This window comes from Mauremys reevesii, linkage group 1, assembly GCF_016161935.1.
Source record: "Mauremys reevesii isolate NIE-2019 linkage group 1, ASM1616193v1, whole genome shotgun sequence".
Lineage (NCBI taxonomy): Eukaryota > Metazoa > Chordata > Testudines > Geoemydidae > Mauremys > Mauremys reevesii.
The window spans coordinates 256,336,219-256,357,353 of record NC_052623.1 but is presented as its reverse complement, the minus strand read 5'-3'; the positions used below and the strand labels follow the sequence as shown (position 1 = coordinate 256,357,353).

The window sequence follows — 21,135 nt, the reverse complement described above, 5'->3', positions numbered from 1 at the left end:
CATTCTACTAAGGCAACAACATGCTGATGGAGATCAGTAGCAAAATGAGTCAATTTTCCTGAATGAGCTGCTCCAAGATAGAGTGTACACAGGAATGTTTTCATCTGAAAGGCTAGCAGCGTACTCAGAGTGAGCTGGGCTGAAAAACTGTTTTAGTTAATTAGGGCGGGAGGAGGGAGGAAGCTCAGCTGGTGTAAAATCAGCTGAGCTCCATTAACTTCAGTAGAGCTACCCTGATGCACACAATTGAGAATCTGGCCCATACCCTTCATTATTAATTTGTATAGTGATTTGTTCCTGAATGCCAGGGAACCAATTAGAGATTTCAGTACACACATTACACACACTTTATTTTTAAAAGAGTAATGGCAACTTCAACTGCCTTGTCATTTGCGTTTCATCTATATCACTCTAAAATACAAAATGACAATTAGACCTTTACCATCTTGCCAGTGCTTGGAGATTTCTGCCAAATAATAGGAGCTAACTCCTTGACATGTTATGTCCAATTAAGGAATCCAGTTCTGCAACCTTTCCTTTAACTAATAGACTTTACTCATGTGAGTAATCCTACTGGTGTCAATGGGCCTACCTGTGTGAGTGATCATGCAGATTCTGGCTACAAGGAAAAACTACCCACCGGAATTAGGACTAAGGGCACTGAGGTAGCATCAAAGACGGTTAGCAACACAAAAAATGTAACCTGATATCATTATTTACAGAGTGCACACAGTACATGCCTCTGAACCAAAGTGCAAGTTACATGGAAAGTACTGCTAGATTTTATGACCAAATGTGATTCAAAGGAGTCTGCAGAGACTGATTGGAAATGCACACTGTAGTTACACAGCATTCATCAAGTCCTACACACGTAAGCTGTACTCACTCGAACAGTAACAGGTCCAACAGGTGTTAATATAGGAGCAACAGTGTGGTGGGTGCCTTACAGACAATATAAAGACAAGATGAGGTTCCTGCCCCAGAAAGATTCTTTAGCACTACATTGTTCTTCTTCTAGCCCAGATGATGGGCAGCATGTAGGGGTGGGTATTGCCCTGGGAGAACTGTGAATCAGGGAGTTACAATTCCTTCTCTGCTCCCCTTTTGCTCTGGAGGGATCAGTTGCTTTTTGAAATTATCTATTGGTTTATTGAAATTTTGGAATGTCAAAAAAAAAAAACATGTTCAAGTTTTTTGATGGTCAAAAAAAAAATTGGGGGCAGATTTTTTTCATCATAAATTGAATTTTGACTGAAAACTTTAATTGGAAGCTCAACATTCAGATATTTTGACCAGCTCTAGGATTTGGTGACTGAATCCAAATGTGGTCCAAATAAAGGGGCACGTTTCCACTAAGAATACGCTGCAGGAGCCTCTCTTCATGGTCTGAGTTAGTGCCTGGCTTTAGACGTGTATGTGATTAAGTTAGTCCTGTTACAGTCACACAGCAGTGTGGGCCACTGAGAGAATCTACATCCTCCCCTTCCCATCCTTCCTTATAATTGAGACACATTTTTCAGCTGAAATATCATTTTGCCCCTGTAAGTATCCATAAGCACAGAATAGAGGAAGAGGCATGAGATGTACAAAACAGGGATAGATCACTTTTATTTCAGGCCAAGCCCTGCATCTCTTGGGAGTTGGAAAATAAAAACAGCTTGTGACAGGCAATAACCTGTTTCAATGGCAAAATGGCCCCTGTAATGAAGCTGCAATCACTCTTCCGATCTCCGTCAGTCTTGTTTCTTTCCTGAGGAACTGGCACTTCCAATCTATTCTAACTCTCCTGATTCAAGGCTTTGATTTATACAGGCCTGGCTATTGTATGTCCTGTCAAAGGAAGGAGGAGTCAAGGATAAAGGGGCTCACATGTGGGGAGAGGAATTCTAAGATAGGAAGTGGGGGGTTAAGGGTCAGTCCCAAGTTGGATCAGACCTCTCAAATGCATGGTATTTAGCCTGGCTAACCTGTTTTCAGGTAGATACGTTCCTCCCTTTTAGTTCTCCTTCCATTCCAGCTGACACTGGCAAATATAAATAAAGCTCCACAAGGAAGGCAGAGCATTGGAGGGGGGACAGGAGATCTGGATTCTAGTCCTGGTGCTGCCGTTTGTGACTTAACATAAGTATCTTATTTTTCGCTGTGGTTCAGTTCCCTCTGCCCCCATCATTACTGATGGGGATACTGAAGTCCCCTATCTCATGGGGTATTGAATGAAAGTTTTTAAAAGCACTCTGACACAGTCAGAGGGAAAGTACCATAGAAGCAAAAAGATCATCCTCACTGAGCTTCCTTTAGTTCACTCCCATGTAAGCTTAAATCTCCTGTTCTTCTTCTAGTACATAGACTAATAGGAATTACCACACTGAAAAAAGACCATTTGTCCCTCTGGTCAAATGACCTGACATGCAGAAACAGTCTGTATTTCATGCTCCAAAGCAACACAAAAATGCTTTTTAAAAATGCCTATTTATTTCAATGACTGTCCATGGTCTATAATTCCATTGAATTAAATTAAAAGTCATGGAGTAAAATATTTCTTTTGCTCAGTTTCAGATTTGCTGTCCTGTATTTTCAGGAAGTGCATATGCTGGCTGTGTACGTGTGGGAGTGAGGCTGTCAAGAGGCAGGACGAGTGAGAAAGCCAATGAAAGAGACATTTGGCCACCCTTGCTCACAGTGAATACTACCTTGCTCTGCAAGTGGCTCTATTGATGTGACCAAAGGTGAGGGGTGATGCTCAAACAGCAGAAAGGTCTCATGCCTGGAGATGCACTTGTTCCAGCTCCTCAGTCTGCAGCAAGGTGTCAGTACAATGGTCAGATGCTGAACCCGGGGGTAGGGAGAAGGGGGGAATCAAAGAGCAAGGACAACTTCCCTATGGGATCACCTCTATATGTGACATAGATAGATAGATATAATAATGATCCTATCTATAGTTCCTGCAGTGTCATCTGATCTATATCACCTTTCAGGGCTACATTCATCCTTGGGCTGGTGGAACTGCTGTGTGTTCTCCATTCTAGGTTAGCTCAGCTCAGAGGGCTAACCTAAACTGCATCCTTACTGTAATGGCACTATGGGTCACTGGAAAGGCATAAATTGCTGGGCATAAGAACACTCCAGCCACACCCTACATCCTTCATTCCACCCATGGGACCTCCCAGGACTGTCCCCAGGGTTTTTCGCAGGATGGGGATTGTACCTACCCTATGGTTCCTTTGCATTAGCCTAGCTCTCTTAAGAGGGTCTGTATCCCACCTACAGCCTTCATCACTGTAGTGTATCAGCACTATGGATGAGGGCTGCTGGGAGGGAGGAGGTGCTATAGTGTTGCTGCTGTTAATGTCATGGAGTATGGTCGGTTGGGGCGAAGGGCAGAATAGGCAAGAAATAGCAGTACCAGTTAGGAAGGATGGGCCCACAGCAATTATTTTATGTGACTAGAACAGGAGCAAAGTGAATTTAAAGTCCGCTGAATAGCCAATGAATCTGGCTCATATTCTGTCTCTCCCACCCTACTGTTTTGAAATTAGCTATGTACATAGCCAGATCTCATGCTCTCTCCTGTCCCCCTTTTCACTAGAGAAAATTTAAAATGTCTTAGCATTCTCTACGTCTGTCTGTCATGCTTCCACTCTGAGGGAAGTGATAACATAGTGGTCTTTTCAGACTCTGCTCTGTTTATAAAAGACAGGTCATCCAATCAGGGAACAGAAACCAGGTCATGTGAGCTGGATGATCCTACATAGAGACTACTGTGTTCTGAGCGCTGAATACTGGATGGCACCCTCACTACAAACAGCTTGTGAGACTCCATCAGCCCTAATTTGTTCATGAAAACTATTATTCAAACCACCAAGAAGAGTCCCTCCCCAATTTCCTTGAGGCCTTACTACCTCCAAGGTCTCATATCCCAGTAATCATATTGCCAGCTGTGGAGGAATGGATTAGACTCCTTCTGAAACTCACTGATGCTGTCCTTTAACTAGCCAGAGGAGTTTACTGTTGAGCAGCTGGAGGCCTCCTCTCAGATCATGATGACAGAAAAACTACAGCAGACCAAGCGATAACAGTCTCTAAAATGTGTGCCTTTCGGTGCTCCAAACAGGACTATAGTCCCTACTGTTGTTTAGGGAGATTGGCATCCCGCAGTCAGAGCTCAAAGAGTAGTGAAGTCAGAGCAGGACGCATACGCACACTCACTAACTGCCCTGTGGCAGAACTGAGCTCTGCAGAAGGGAGCAGAGGATTAAAACAATACACAGGAGAGAGAGTTAGTGTGACAACTGCAGAGTGGGTCCATGTAGCCTGTGAAATAACTAATCATTGCAAAGTAAAGGATAATCATCACGTCTTAACACTGCAGTGCAGGAACCCAGCTTCACGGCAGTGCACAATGGGCTGAAGAGATGGAAAGCTAATTAATGCAACAACAAAAACAACTCACTGTGATCCCCAAAGCACAGGCCTGAGTGAACCCTCAAAATAAGTAATTGATTCCTCCTTATTTACTCATTCTCTCTCTTTCCTGGCTAGGTGCTAAACTGCATATTTGCCTTCTGTCCTGTCTTTCGTGTTTTTATTTCACCTGCTTGATTTAGTGAAGCAAGAAGAGAGAAATAAAACACTGGTACTGAGCTCCAGCTATGTAATTAAAAAAGAAAAAAAAAGCTGGATGTAGGCTGCTCAAATTTCTTCCTCACTCTCATTGCTTCTTATATTCAAAACTAACAATGTGCGAGGGAAATAAGTCCACAAAGAAATGCTTGGGGGGCAGCAGGGGTTGAGCTCTTCCTTCATCCCACCCACCAACCTTGTTTGAATTAAAGTTGAACCAAAACTTTTTACCTACCTGGAGGTGGGTTCAGGGGCCTGGGCTCCTGCTGCAACAGTCAGGGACAACACTGGCATCTAAGCAGCGTGAGGAATGAAGACAATGCAGCTCCGCTATGCTGCCGAACTGTAGATGCTTACGATGCCATCATCTGTAGTGAGGAAACACAGCATTCTGAACATGGGTCCCGGTTGCTGGCAAGTGAAGGAGGAACTGATATTTCAACCATCCTTTCAAAATAAAAGTAAGTCACTATCCAAATCCCAGCCATGAAAAATCTCTAAACTTTGGATGGAGGTGGGGTGTCAGACTATCTGAACCTAGGTCCACATTTTGCAAATCAGTCAGAGATTTCTGATGAGCTAAACCAAAGTCCTGAACACCCCCAATGTAAAAGAGTTTTGAAAAACTAAACCCTTGATCCACAATAACCTGTGTCTTTATAACAGCCAAACCAACCCCTCATCACAGGGCAACAGCAGATTTGAACTTACAACTGATCAGAAGCACTCTAGCACTTGAGCAAAGGATGAAATCTTTGCTCTAATGAAGTCAATGGCAAAACTCCACGGCATGTATATAACACGTTGTGTAGTGGCTTACAAAACCACCACCAAACATTTTGAGGTTCAGAATTTTGTCTTGCTGAGGCCGTTTCTTATCATATATTTCTCTGTAATTTTTTACATCTATACTTTGTGTGCGCTAGAGTTGAATCCTGCTATGAGGTGTTGAGCGTCTCCCAGGAGCATGCTAAGCTCCCGCTGAAGTCTATGGGCCTATCTTGCTCTCTTTAAGTCAATGGGAGCTTTCCCACTGATTTCAACAGATCAGGATATGACCAGATGGAAGCTGAGAGCACTCAGCACTATCCACACTGATCAATACCTCACAAAAATGGATGTTTAGTAATTTTATGTACTGATTTTAATGCTTTTCACTTCACTCATTACCCAGCTAAACTTTGAAAAGTCCTGTCCTTTTCCTTCTCCCCATCTCCATCTCTCAGAAGAGAATGTCATTCAACCATCTGTCAAAAGAACACAGTTTTCTTGTTCCACTCACAGTGGCCTGTAACAACAACATTTTATCACCTGCCTGCAAAGTTCCCACTAGCTTCTGAAAGCCACAAAAATCAGCACTGCCCCCAGAACAGGATGCCCTGCTAATCTCTGCACAGTGGGCCTGATTTTCCGCCCCTTTGCACCCTGGGTAGTCATCTACACCTGTGCAAAGTGGGGATAAAAGGTTATCACATCGTAATGGCAGCATGTCACACCCACTTCGCACAGCTGTGAATGACTCAAGAGGCAAGGCCGTGGGAGCTGGGCCCATGCTGCTGTTACCAATTTATCTTTAAAAGGCTGTGGCCAAATTTTTCAAAAAACTTGTGCCTAAAGTTACACATCTAAATCCATACTTAACTAACTAAAAAGTAGCCTGATTTTCAAAAACGCTGGACACCCCGAGGTCTCCTTTCAAACTAGTAGGAGCCGCTAGGGGGTTCAGTCCTTTGGAAAGTCAGGCCATTGATTTAGGCCCCTAAATATGAACTTAGAGAAGTCTAACTGTAGACATCATTTTTTTAAAAACTTGGCCTCTGTTTATTTCAGAGCTTTTCAGTTCCTTTTTTCCCCCCCACTCAGGTTTATTCAAAATTTTAAATTGGTATGAATATACTGTACAGAACAGTCCTGAACAAGCCAAGTAATGACTGTGATTCACACAGGACCAATGATGGCCAATTCGGCAGGATGCTAGCCTAGATAGCTTCCTAATAACCTTCTGTCCCACTACCTGGAGATATTAAATGCATCAGCAATGCAGCAATCATTTTAAAAAAGCACCATCCATCGTGTTTTCAGCTTCGCTTTTTATTTAATAGGTTTGAGCCTTTAAAAAAAAAAAAAGAAGACCTGCTAAGCCCAAATCCTGATGCCAGTTTACATAGCAATATGGGGTGCATGACCCCCAGCAGGCTGCATCAACTTGCTACACAAGGGACCATTTCTCCTTCTGCAGTTGGGAGGGGAGGATCTTATGCAAATGAGCAGAACTCCTTGAGCAACCACCTGCCACTTTTGCAGCGTGTTAAGGCCTCACAACAGCAGTCCATGCACTCCTCGCATTTCTGGGTTACGGGGACTGCTCAGTCATGCTTCACACAGGTAGCAGGATGCTAAAAGGAGGGCAGGGAGGAGGCAAGCCTCTGCTGCCCACCACCCCCAGTCTCTTTACACTGATTCATGGATATTCCAAGACAAGAGGATCAACATGTAAGTTATAAGGCTCTGTGGCATGTGGGGGTGCAGCATCATAGATCAGATTGCAGTATCAGGCCTATAGACAGTGAAAGGCCAGACCACATACTGGAGTTGGCAGTGGGGTACTGCACTGATCCTCCTGGAACCCACAAGTGTGTTATGATTTTCCCTCTGTTCCAAGTGAACAGGTTCTAGATAAAAAAAAAAAAAGATTTTATACTTATTTCACTGAGGGGCAAGAGGTTAATTAAATTGCTTTCAAAATTTCTTGTACTTCTTTTGGTGACCTCCCACCCAAGGATGACAGCAAGTATCTGACTTGCTGCCAGATTAACGCTAATGCCACTGAAGAGCGCTGTCAGAGGAGCACAGTCGCCCACACAAATATATATACCCATTCAAGCATAGGGACTGAGACAGTACCCCTAGAAGGGAATAGAAAGATTCTCATTGTCTCCAGTGAGACTCGGAGCAGGCCTATAGTGCACAACTATGTTTTTTATAAGGAATAAATGAGAAATGTTTTAAAAGTTACTTTATTGTTTATTTATAGAGGTCCAAACCAAGCTCCGAGCCCCATTGTATAGGGCGCTGCATGAGACATTTCCTGCCTCAAGGAGATTACAATCTAAATAGGCAGGACAGACATAGTATGTGAGAAAGGGAACATTATTATTCACAATTTACAGCTGGGAAACTGAGGCATAGGGTGATCACATGACTAGCTCATAGGAAATTTGTGATAGAGCCAGGAATTGAACCCATATCTCCAAAGTCTTAATCAAGTGCCTTAACCACAAAACCATCCTGAATCATTTTAACTAGCCCTCTTTCCATTTTCCCACTTACTAAATTGTTAAGAACCTTTAAAGAAACCTATCTGGTACTTCAATTGCCAAAGTCATGGTGCCAAAGAGTGACACTGTTTGTGGATTTTCTTAGGCCAAATAGTTTATATCCACCTGTGTCTCATCACTGAAAGCATGTTCGCTGACTCTTTCCTGAGGTGAGAAATTCACTCATTTTCTCCAAGCAGGATACATCAAAGCATTGTTGTTTTTTCTTGCTTGCTTCCTTCCACTTTTATATTCTTATTTCCTTGCATTTATTGCTTCACAATTGTAAAATTAATAATAGGTAGGATGTTCCTCATAAGGAGCTTCTCCTGATGTCAAAACCTCTTGGTAAAGTCCTCTAAGTTCCCACCCCGTGTATAAATTGTCAAAATGACTTGCAGATACATTCTCATTAAAATGAGGGTTTGAAAACAGCGAGCCCTTCACTTGTTGTTTCCCTCTAATGAAAGAAGTGTTTGTTATCATAGATGTCAGAAGCAAAGTGGTACCTGCTCTAACTTCCTCCTGTCCTATCACTATACAGCTCACTCGCATGAGGTTCATGTTTGGGTGGAAGGAAAATCTATCACAAGTGAGATACCCAATGTATATCCTCCCTGTTGGGGCCCAAGCACATGCCCTCAGCTGACTGAGAAGGTGTGAAATTGTCAGACTAAATATAGAACATAGCTTGGTGGTGGCCATCTCTTTCATGTCACTCATGTTCACCAGCCAGGAAGTCATGTGTCAAAATAGAAAAGTGAACTTAGTGCTGGTGAAAGATGCCAGAGTGACAGATCTGGAGACCAAAGCCTTCGATTTAGCCACCAAGCAGAATGGGAAACAAGCTTCTCCCACGCCTGTCCCCTTCCCCTAAAGCTTTTCTTCCCTTAACCATAACCCGGAGTGATTGTTTTTAAGTTCCACAATATAAATGAGTTTATCATCCTGAGGGCAGGAGTCATTCCAAAAATTAGCTCAGTGACACTACATTTAAAAAGTGGGGGTTAAAAATAAATAATAAAAAAGAGTAAGCTAATTAAAGACCCTAGAGTCAAAAATAAGAATTTTGACTCAAAATGGGGCTACTTACGCATACCATTTTTGAGTCAGAGAAGGCATGAATGCACCAAACAGAAAGGAACGAGAAAAGCAAGAAGAAAAAAAAAAGTGCTTAGTTAAATGGCAAGGTTCAAGAGCTTATTCGAGCCAAAGGAGTAACTTCCACGAAATGAAAATCCCTCCTAGTGCAGCCAAAAATAAGGAACATAATTTATGTGTCAGATGGAAAATAAGATGGCGAAGAAAGCAGTTGATGAGCAAATACAGAAAGATAGTCTGTAAGCATATTAAAATCAGGAAGCCCACGAGAGAACTTGCAGAGATGCTGACTGATTTATTTGAATCAGTCTTCACCACAAGAAGATGTTGCAGTGATGACTACACTGGGCCTATTCTTTTCAGGGAAACAAAGGAAACATAAATTGTCATATTAGAATTGGTCAGGAAATGGTTTTCCTGTCCTGTTAATATTTTTTGAGTTTTTGAACTTTTTCTCAACCCACATTGGAATAAAAGTCAAATCTCAAAAATATTTGTGAACCAAAAAAAAATTTTTTTTTCATTTTAGGTCAATAAAAAACAGGATTTTCTTCAATAATTTTGCAATGTTTTACTTTGATTTTCATCTTTTTCCTTGTTTAATATTTAGTTCCAGCCTACTTAGCTTAAATTTCAAAAAGAAGAGTAATTTTGAACTGAAAAAAACCCAGATTTTTTTTATTATCAAAATGAAACATTTCAACAGTTTCAAAACTTTTTTCTTTATCTTTTTTCAAGTCCGGAAATTTGTCTAACCCATGCCCTCTTTGCAAAAAGTTTCAGTTTTGACAAATTGGCATTTCTGATGAACAAATGATTTGTTGAAAAAAATTCTAGCCAGCTCCATCTCAGATATTCAAGTGTTAAAAAAGAAAAACTGATAAATTAAATAGCATCATTGTCGCAAAAACTGAATGGTTGTACATCCCAGAGTTTGGGAGGCATTTAAAAATGAAGTCACTGGGCTGATAACAAAAATATGACAAAGAGTCCTGTGGCACCTTATAGGCTAACAGACGTATTGGAGCATGAGCTTTCGTGGGTGAATACCCACTTGGTCAGATGCAAAAATATGCACTCTCTTATTGGAGTCAGATATGCTGTAGAAGGACTGCAGGACGACAACCATTGTACCTGTGTTTAGGAAAGGCTGATTCTAGGAATTATAAATCAGAGAACCTAACTTCACTACCAGCTAAATTGGTTGAAACAACAGTCAAAAATAGAATGATAAAACACCTACATGAAAACCAAATGAGAGAAACAAACCAGCACAGCTTTTATAAAAGAAAAATATGTCTCTTGTATATGTTAGAATTGTTTGAACACATCAACAAGATCACAGATAAAGGAGAACTGGCTGATATAATTTGTTTGAACTTTCAAAAATCTTTGATAAAGTCCCTCCCAGGAAGGTATTAAGGAAACTAAGAAGTCATGGGGTGAGAGGTAGAGTATGATCCTGAATTAGAAACTGGTTAAGAGATGAAAACAAAGACTACACATGAATGGTCTATTTTCAACCAGATAGGAGATTAACAATAGAGTGTCCCATGGTTCTATACTAGAAACAATACTGTTTGTTTATTAATCATCTGGAAAAGTGAGAGAACAGTAAGGTTGCAAAATTTACAGATACAATTGTTTGGGTTAAACAAGACTAGAAGAGACTGAGGAATTTTAGAGGGAACTAAACAAGCTAGGTGAATGTGCAGCTACAATATCAAATTAAATGGTGCGTGAACTGGTAAAAGGTGATGCACATTGGAAGGAATAATGTGAAATATTTCACACCTTACTGCTTTCTAAATTACGTGGCACTACTGAGAAAAAAAAAAAAAAGACCTGGGCATCATTGTTGACATTCACTTAAAAACTCTGCTAGAGGTACAACAGTGGTAAAAAAAAACAAAAAACACAAAAGAAAATAAATGTTAGGATATTTAATGAATGGAATGGAGATTAATACTGAAAATCTGATGTCATTAAATAAATCAATGTTACTCCCTCACTTGGAACACTGTCTTCACCATATCTCAAAAAAAAAAAAAAGTATAGAAGCAATAGAGAGAAATTATTAGAAACCTGGAAAAACTTCCATCTGAAGAGCGACTGGAAAGACTGGGACTGTTTAGTTGAGAAAGGAAAAAAGAAAAGGAGACATGATAGAGATAAATTAAACAAATGAATGGTACATATAAGATCAGTCAGACTCTCCTATTTGCCCTTTTTCATAACACATGAGAATGTAACAACATTCAGAGGCAACACATTTAAAATGAATTAAAAGTTTTGGTTTGGGTGTTTTGGTTGGCTTTTTTTTTTTTAATAGAACACATAATTGACCTGCTGAACTCATCACCACATGATATTACTGAGGCCTAGAGCGTAATGGGAGTCAAAACAGGATTAACTGCTAATATGGATAATGAGAATACCCAAAGTAACATTACAATGGATAAGGGGTTTTGTTTGGGGTTGGGTTTTTTTTTAGAAGGGATATGAACCCTCATTTTCCTAAGGGATAAATCAGCCAGTAACTGGTGGGTATTAAGAAGAAATTTCCTTTATGGGCAAGTTACTGCATAATTGGCTACAGTGGTGTTTCTTGCACTTCCCTCGGAAGCATCTGGTGTTAGCCACTGTCACAGACAAGATACTGGACAAGATCAATCAGCAATCTGATCTACTGTTGCAGTTCCTATGTTCCCTAACTGGACGACTGAAGACTTTTTACTAAGAGAATAATAATGAGTCATTATTACAAATAATGCGCTTCCAGTTAATTATCCATGCTAAATTCATGAAATGCTTGAGATGAATGCACAGGAATGCAAATCTTTGGTCACCCAATACTCACAAACAATGAATAACATAACTTCGCAAATAACAGTGGAATGAACTTGCCATATTTATTCGTTAAAATATTTGTGAAATGTCTTTAATATATGACCAGTTCTAATTCTAAGTGTTAGGGTGGCCTAATGAAAGGAATCACCAGCCCCTATTCTCTGTATTATGTTCCTGTGAAAATTAACTGGCTAAATATGAATTAGATGGGTTGCAAAAAAGGGGATATTAGAAAACCTATTGTAATGTATGAGGGGAAAATTCATTAGTACCTAGATTGGAGGAATATACAGCTTCTGACTGGGCAGAATGTTATTTCTTTCATTGTCAAGATGTGTAGTTTTTCATTCTTCACAAGCTGAAATAGATTTACAAAGATGAAGGGCCATATCCTCAGATGATGTAAATCAGCATAGCTTCATTGAAGTCAAGGGAGCGATCCCCATTCATGCCTGCTGAAGATTGAACCCAAAGAAATTAGAGAACGAGGAGATCTTTTTTTCTGTTTGTTATTAACAAATCATTTTATTTTTTCTGTGTGTCAAGGAGGGCTTTTCACAATAGTTCAAGACTAGCTAGACTTATTAGGGCATTGTATCTAACTCCCTGTCTGTGCAGGAATTTTATCCATCTGCAATTTCTCCACTGCTTTTCAAAAAGTTTGTCGCAAACTCTGAGAGGTGCTAGGAGTTGCAATTGCTCATCACCTTTTGTGCTTTAGTCACTATTAAAGATGTCTAATTGCTATCATTATTAGAGCTTTTCCATCCCACTAATCATGTCCATTATCACACTGTGTTTTCCCTTTAGTGGGAGCAAGCTCCTAAGAGCTGTTTAGTAAGTAGTTGTCAAAATCTCAGCATATCCTGATGAAGTTTCTTCAAGAAAATGTTACTATTAAAAGGCAAATTCTGAGCTAAAATCCATTGGCATAAATCAGGAGTAATTCCATTAAAATCAGTGGAGTTTCTCCTGATTTGCACGAGTGGAATATAATTAAGATAAAAATCTAGCCCATAGATCCAAATACGTTGCTAGGTAGCAAGGATTCAGGACAGCATCTAGTCAAAAGAAAAACAGAGGGACAGATCCTCAGCTGGTATGAATCAATGTAACTCTATTACCTTGCTGAGGATCTCGCTCTGAGTGATGATTTGGTTTATTTTACCCTTATCATATTCTTGAAAATGAACATATGGCAGCACATGCACTATTGGGACCACTGGATAGATATGGTTTATTAGCGAGCATACTCTGTAAAGTGCTTGATAGAAACAAAATGAAATTTAGTGCACCTTGACCCCATCCTCTCTGGTCTTAAAATCACGCTACTGATGGAGATAATAATGATAGTGACGTGAGAAGAGGCATCTGTTTGGAGCCAATGCTCATCTGCAGCACTGTCTGCATGGGACACAAGCAGTGTTAGGCACAAAGATACAGCACTGAAGGTAATGCTGCAAAACTTGTCTGCCAACAACTTCCTACACCCACTAAATAATATCTTTAAACCTGAGAAAGGAGACTAGATGGCAGAGACCCTGGGAGAAGGTCTTTTTAATCCAACTCTTAGGACTGACTTCATTTCTTAATTCTGCTGGGTTGTGTCAATGGAACTGGTGCTGGAAAGGGGGAGTACAGTGACACAAGCCATCTATCACCCTCATTCTGCTGGGGATCCAGAGCTAAATGGTGCAGCCCAAAGGCACACGTGGTTTGTCTGGGAAGTGGTGGAGCTAGGACAGCCAGGTAGCTGATTCATTACATCTCCTGGGCACCTTCCATCTGGGAAATGGTATGGAGGCCTAGACAGAACTGTAAATTGCCTTTACCAGACAGACAGGATTTCTTGGGGCAGATGGAAGAAATACTCAGTGGTTTAATTCCCCTCAGGTACAGCTGTTTTCACAGGTCTGGAGGAGATGAGGAAATTTGCAACTTTGTGCGCAGGGGAGTGAATCTGCCTCTTCTCTTATTTTTCACTAGGGTTTGAAAATACCACCATCTGATTTTAGCATTTAATACTACAAGCATTTGAAAAACACCACCTTTGCCCTCCACCAGGCTGGATCTAGGCTTGAATGATGCCTCTGGACCTTCCTTAGCCTGATTACTGTTACCCACCGATGCCCACACAGGTGCACTATCTACAAAGCATATATGATAAGGCTAACATTTTCAAAAGCCTTCAGTAATTGTATGTGCCTTAGCACTTTTGAGAATTAGGCCCATAGTATCTCAAGTTGGAAAGAAAACAATGAGGCTTCCAAAGTTAGTGAATAAAAGGCTAATATAGACCCCCTCCACCAGCTCCAATTACTGCTTCTCTGGAGTTGTATAATCAATTTAGAATTTGATGCCTTAACCTGCAAGACCATAAAGTGAGATCAGCTGGGTTTTTAGAGTATTCACAGAAGAGGAAAGAACTCATTGGAAACAGACAACAGATGGAGACAAACCTACCTCATTTTGTTTTCTTGCCCTTTCCCCCCTGGACTACAGAGGAATCAGACAATGGACTCCAATGTCTCTAGGTTTGTCTTCATGCCACACAAATTCAACGCTCTCCCTTTTTATTATAGTGAATAGTTCATAGCAGAAATTTTGAATCAGAAAACTGGGGGTATAGAAAACTTCACAAAAGATGACCAAATAAACCCCACAGTTCTCTACACTAATGTTTTTTATCTGGCATGTTTTGGGTATTCTACCCATATTTGGGCCTGGGCAGACTATGAAGTACAGAGCTGGGGCAAAGTCGGCAAGATGTAAATGAGAAGGGATAGGTATTGCCCTGACTGGGATTCTAAGAACACTTGGTGCTTGATGTTGTTTTCATCTTCAAATCACTTTACAATCATTAACCATTCTAATGCACCCATGCCACTTGGTATGTGTGTTCTGTATTATTAAGCCCACTTTACCTAGGGAAACTGAGGCAAAGAAGCTAAGTGTACCATGTGAGTCTGTGTCAGAGCCAGGACTGGAACGGGCTTGCCCTCCTGTACTCGGAGCACCTTACTGCTGCATCCACTGCTATACTGCAATGGAGGGCGAGTGGACAGACCTGAGGTGGGGAGGACAGCCAAAGACCTAGCTCTGGAAGTAAGACAAGTGCAAGAAATTGTGCAGCATGAGCAACAGTTCAAGGAACAGCTGTGAGACGGAACAGAAAAGACTCCGTAGAGAATGATCGGAATCTCTTACCGTTGAGACATCCATAGAACAAGGTATTTAAAGCTTTTGGTTTCTTTCTGATCATATGAAGGTAGCTGGGGAACCAAGCTATGACTTTCCCCTTCCCTTGTGGGGACCAGCCTCTTATAAAAGAGGAGAGGAAATTGACTCCCCCCCCCAATCCTCTCCCATTTTCCCCAAGACATAACCATACTCTACCAAATGTCCATGGAAGGCAGACATCCGGGGAAGTTGTTGGCTACACATCACATAGAGATTGAGAAGACACCTTCTTTCTTTCCCCGAACACCTGAGTTCAGTTTCACCGGTGCATCCTTCTCACCCACCCAGTTTGCGCATCCCATCGGAAGTGCCTAACCTCGTTAGGAATCAGACACGTAACTTAAAATGCCTGCGGTAGCTTAGTTCTGAAAGCACCACTAGGTGCCCGTCTCGCCTAGCACCTACTTCGGGAGGTCAGTTCCCGGAGCGGATTTGACCAAGGGCCGCTTCCCACTCCCCAGCGGTGTTCTCCTAGCCTTCCTCGGGCACTAGAGGGCGCTGCCATTTGAGACTCTGCGAACTCCCTTCGGATTCGGTTTCCCCTAACTTGAACTCAGAGAGGTCTTGATGTCCTTGGGGGCAGAGGATCTGTTTCATTACGACTGAGCTTGCCGTGTTTCCTGTGTCGTATTGCTATGGAAACAGCACCAAGAAAGAGCATGATGTATGTAGGTCATAATATCAATGAAGATGAGAAAGTTGGGGCGGGTTGGGGTAACTGTCTGGGATTCTATCAGTGGAATGGGTGCGGGGGACTCTCACATCAGACACCTGTAAAGGGAATAGGAACAGCAAACCTGAAACAGGCGGAATGATTCAGACACATTGAGCAATAGAGACCCATAAAGGGCACATGGAGACCCAGACCAGAGGCGGGGGGGTGGGGTGGGGTGGGGTGGGGGGGGTGAACAGCAGCGGCTAAAAATGTCCATAGTTCTTAGAGATTCGTTGTCACACAATAAGACGACTTCGCTTATCTCCCTTCACGGATATTGGTCCCACATACACCACTTCCAACACACGCACTGGTACCTAAACTGGACCCTCCTACAGGCAACACTTTTGGTTTAGGAAGGTGGCTCTCACTCTGTGCAGACAGCAAAGATAAAATGTCTTGGGCAAATAGCCTTTGATTATAACTGTGGCATTGACCCGGAGAAAGCAGTGAACCGACGGGTGTTTGACCCCCTCCCACCTTTCTCCAAAGTAATGGAACAAACAGAAAACGGGGCAACCCAAACTGAACTCGAACCTATTTTGAGTACTAGTAGAGCAGCCTAGCTGCTGACTGCAATGCAGAACTTCCAGGTAGGTCTCAGGCAGGGCGGAACGGGCCAGCTTTCCTGCACCTGAGATTGCCCATTGGCCCAGCCCAGAATATGCTTTCGTGATCCAGCTGTTAAAGCACAAACTGCAAATAAGTGTTAAGAGATGGGGGGGGGGGGGGGGCTGAGCCAACATAACAAAGAGTTGCCTAAATAAGAGAGGAAAGCATTCATTGATCAGCATTACAAGGTTTATACATGTGTTATCGGAGTGGTTTGTGTCATATACCACAAGATTGAGGCAGGGAACGCAGCTAAAATTACAGGCTTTGTAATGCCATAAAAGCGTACCGCGTGCCTACTTTTTAGATCAAATGTTAACCTCCCATTCCCCCCTCCCCCTCAGCTGCAAGTACAGAATGTCAGTCGGGGGGGCAGCCCCGTGGCCTCTGCATTTCAGAGCAGAGATGAGGGACAGCTTCCAAGGAAGGAGGCTGAAATAGGGACATGCTTTCTGCTTCTCTCTGCAAAACCACCCCTCGCTGGCAAGCCATAGCAAGGAGAGAGTCCTAGTGCGAAGGGATTGCCGACAGGGACATACTCCCCCAGTCGAGAAAGAGAACTCCATTCCCTCAATCGAACCTGATCAGAGGAGGTCATAGAGAAAGGGTGGAGGGGAGAAAAGCTACTTAGAGATAGCCTGAATGGGGTGATATATTATTTATGACCTTATTCCTCTTCATAATTTGCGAAATTAGGGCCTGATCCAAAGCCCACTGAAATAAATGGAAAAAACTTCCACTGGCTTCAATGAGTGTTGGGTCAGACCCTTATAAAATAATCCTGCCGGCCTCTTTAGATGAGACACTTTAACCCTCCTGGTGCTGGCTCACATGCCACCATAAATTGGTGTGCTGTGATATGACAATGACACAGTCCCTCCCTTGCAAGACAGAGAGCATCTAGTTATCTGTCAAAAGAACACTATGTCCTGATGGAACCTGCTCTTTGGTCTTCTGTACGAAGTCACACACCCGGGGAAGTCTGACCTTGTCAGTTACATAATAGTTGTCTCATTAATATCAAGCTCTTTTAAAGTCTTTAATTTGCTTGAACAGCAAAGGGAAGGGGAAGGGAGGCCAGAGGGGGAGAGGTTTGTGGTGGCTGTAGGAGGGCAAGCAATATAGGCCAGGAAAATGTGCCCCCAAACTAAGAATTTTAGCATGCCTCTTTGCGCCTCCTTGAGACCTGTGCAATAGTCCCACAGGCTCTGGTAGGGGAAGGGGAGCAATTCGACTACAGCGGAATGCTGTTTAAATTGGTTTTGAATCCGTATGTGTCTGATTTACAGCACCCATAATGCGGCTAGTTCCCCTTTAAACTTGTAAAGTGTGAGCTCTACAGTTTGATTTCTTTTTCAGGGTTGTCCCATCATACCTCCACCGACACCACTACCCCTGCCCCTTGGTGTAGCTTTCCTTGTGGGAAGCATTTCGGAGGGAACTGACTTTTCGGTGCCTACAGAAAAGCATGTGTGCAGCAGACAAAAACAGAAATAGAGCTTGTTTTGCATGGAGCAGGGATTTCCTATTGCGGCAGCCCGGGCACAAAAACACCCCCCTCCACTCAGTGCAGCAGCCTCATCTTAGGGCTGCTACAGCATTTGCACAACTGGGCTTTATGACGAAGATGAGCCGGGGGACTTGATGACGGGCATAAAAGAAGAAACCGAGGAATCTTTACAACAGTTGCGAATCGATGTTTACATTTAAACAGGTGGTGGTGGGCCTGGTGGCAGGAATGTAAGTGTATGTGTGTGTCTTAGGGCTGGGGAAGGAGTGGGCAACTACCTGATTGATGAGCCAGAGAGACAAACAGAAGCTCGGGCAGCTGTTATTTCAGAGGTGGATTTTCCCCAGAATTCCGGGTCTGAGACCCTACTCCCTTGTGATATGCATATATCTCCAGATACTGTGCAGTCACAATAAACACAAAGTGACATGGTCAGAGACAGCCTATTTGGAACATAGGGGCGAAATCTTGCTAGCCAAACTCTAACCCATTGAAATCAATGGGATCGGTCCCCTAGATCTAAGACACCAGGATCCGGCCCCAGAGCATTCATCCCCTGACACCTCACCATTTTGGTGGCTTCTAACTCTCCTCATACAAAAAACCATCCGAAGGGTGCATATGCTTGTGAGTGGAGCAGTGCTATGCAAAGAAGTAATGTTCAGATGGGAATGGAAAGTGCCTATGAACGGCAATAGTATGGCTGGTGTGACTTCAGACTCTGCATGTATACACTCTGCATTACAGTTCTGCCACTAGGTTGTTTCCCCCCCCCCCCGCGTTGTGTAGATTCCCACCCTAATCCTGCCTGTGATGTGACCCATCACAGTATTCGAGACAAAGAGGCACATTAGAACGCAGAGATCCTGGGCCTGATCCTCAGCTGAGATAAATCATCACCCCATTGATTTCAATTTGTGTTCCTCGATTTACACCAGCTGGGGAGCTGTAATACTGAGTATTTCTGGCGGGTCGCTCCTGTGGTTTGGGATCCCAAATACCGTTTCCCGCAATCACATCTTCGCCTCTCGGACCTGCCTTCCTCTCTTTCTCCCTTTCACTTTCACAACAACTACTTGAGCCCTTCGGTCCTCCCACTGTTATGAAAGTTTCAAAGATAACATCTGCCTTAAGTAACCTACGTGTCAACAGCTCCAAGCGCCCAGCTCTTCCTCCCCCGGTCCCCGCCCCGCTCTTTGGGGCATTTAGACCGCGCTGTAAGCGCAAATCACTAGTTCGAGCCCAACAAAGGGAAACTAAGGACAGCAGCAGCGGCTATCACCGAGGCTGGGGTGTAAATTAACTGTGCGATCGTCTCCCCACCCCCAACGCCTGCGTTCCTAAAAGCCCTCCGGTCCTGAGCGTTACAGTGATCACAGCTGTATTTGAGCCAGCGAGGTAACAGACTGTCTCTATCACGGTTTGTGCCTCCTCATTTTCCGAACCCCGGTTTGAGGCAAGGGCCTGTCAGGGCAGGGGCGGCTCTAGGAATTTGGCCGCCCCAAGCAGGGCGGCACGCCGCGGGGGGGGGGGAGCTGGCGGTCGCCGGTCCCGCGGCTCCGGAGGACCTCTTGCAGACATGCTTGCGGAGGGTCCGCTGGCACGCTGGGGTCACCTCTTCTTCCCACCCGCTCCCCTCCCACTGCCTGGCGAATATTTGCTACCTTCTTTCAACTATCATCGGTAAATACAGTGTCCTGCGGTATTAAAGCAAAATCCCTTTGATGGGAGAGGGCAGGCGGGATCATGCCTTAGCAGGTAACATCTCTCAGAAGTGGAGAAATAAACATGTCACATCTCTAGGCAGGAGTGACACAGAGCCCAGAAAATGCCATGCTCCGTTGGAATGCAGCAGTTACATTGAAAAGCCGTGGATACTTCTTAAAACAGACGAAGGAGTCTGCAATCAGCGTCCTGCTCCTCTTTTTCACTGCTGTACCATTTTAGCCTAGTTTCTAGGGTTATCATTACATTGATAATTCAGAACAGACCGTTGTCTGGTTGATTCAATTGCTTTCCGTTATCCCTCTAACTACTACCCCCTTGTCGCCCTCCCCACGCCCGATCCATTTAGTAAAAGTTTCCTTTTGCCAAATCAGATTTTCTACTGGAAAACAAAATGCAAGGCTCAATGATTTTTAAGATCCTTGCGCGGGCTTTCTTATAACAGCAGCAGCTGAATACCAAGTCAGCCCAGCGAGGACACATGAAATAAAGAAAAGACAGAAAAGACCAAGTGACAGCCACCACAAAGGTATCCTTACCTGTAATGCAGTCACGAGAAGTTGCATCCCAGGCGATTTGCTGGGAAGGGCGATTGGGCAGCCCACCCAGCCCTGGAAGCAAAGAGCAGACTGCACACAGTCAGAGTCCAGTGGCAGCCTCTTTATCTTTCCCTTCCATATCTTCGACAGGGGGTGGGTCGGCGGAGGGGAGGGGGGAGAGAGTCAGATTAGTCGGTGCTGTGATATTGGGGGAAAGAACACCCGTTTGAAAGCTTTGGGCAAGAGGTGGTATTGTCCGCACCGATCGAGTTTGTCACACACACAAACACATACAGCTCAGCGGCGTCTGGCACTTGGGAGCCTCTGCCTCAGCTCAAGTTTAATTGCTTAAAAAAAAAATGTAGAGCAACAGTGCTATCAAACCGGGCTCAACGGTTTAGACAAGACTCGGCGAATTAAAAATAGCAGAGGCTGGGGCTCGTAAGTGGGTTGGTAATAATTCATTCTTCCCCCTAACGCTCTTGGAGCCACAAGGACCGGCTGGGAAGAAGCGCCTAGGTGAACTTCTCTGTTATATTTCCTTGTTAGCACGGGAGTTAGAATCGTCAGGCAGCTCCCCTTGTGCCGTGTGTGTTCGATTAGCTGCAAGGGGCAGGCAGTTTCTGCAGAGAACATTTACCATTTTATTTCAATATGACAGGATTAGTTGCTGTTGAAGGCTCTCCTCCAATAAGATCAGCACTGCTTTCTGATTTGGTGGCTTCACTGAATAGAAATTACTGCTTCTTGTTATCTCGCTCTCCCTCTTCCCCTCTCCCTCATCAGAAGTCTTTATCTACAATTTGCACATCAAAACCGATTTTTTTTTCAATTACCTTTCCCTCCCCCCACATACAACACCCCCCCCCTTTATTTCTGGTTGCTCTTGCAATCCCCTGATAGCTG

The 21,135-nt window shown here is 43.3% G+C and overlaps 1 protein-coding gene across 3 annotated transcripts in view; it reads right to left on the bottom strand.

The window, feature by feature from the left end:
• Nucleotides 1-20,734, bottom strand: part of CHRM2 (cholinergic receptor muscarinic 2) — a 141,495-nt gene extending 120,761 nt beyond the window's left edge. For 2 of the 3 annotated variants that reach the window (XM_039485096.1, XM_039485105.1), the window contains exons 1-2: nucleotides 20,230-20,733; nucleotides 4,856-4,988 (exon numbers count right to left, since the gene is read on the bottom strand). The gene's annotated coding sequence lies outside the window, so the exon portion shown is untranslated. Of the gene's footprint in view, nucleotides 1-4,855; nucleotides 4,989-15,533; nucleotides 15,762-20,229 lie in introns of all 3 variants that reach the window. The other variant, XM_039485087.1, reaches the window with a different exon arrangement.
• Between the last annotated feature and the right edge of the window lie 401 nt (nucleotides 20,735-21,135).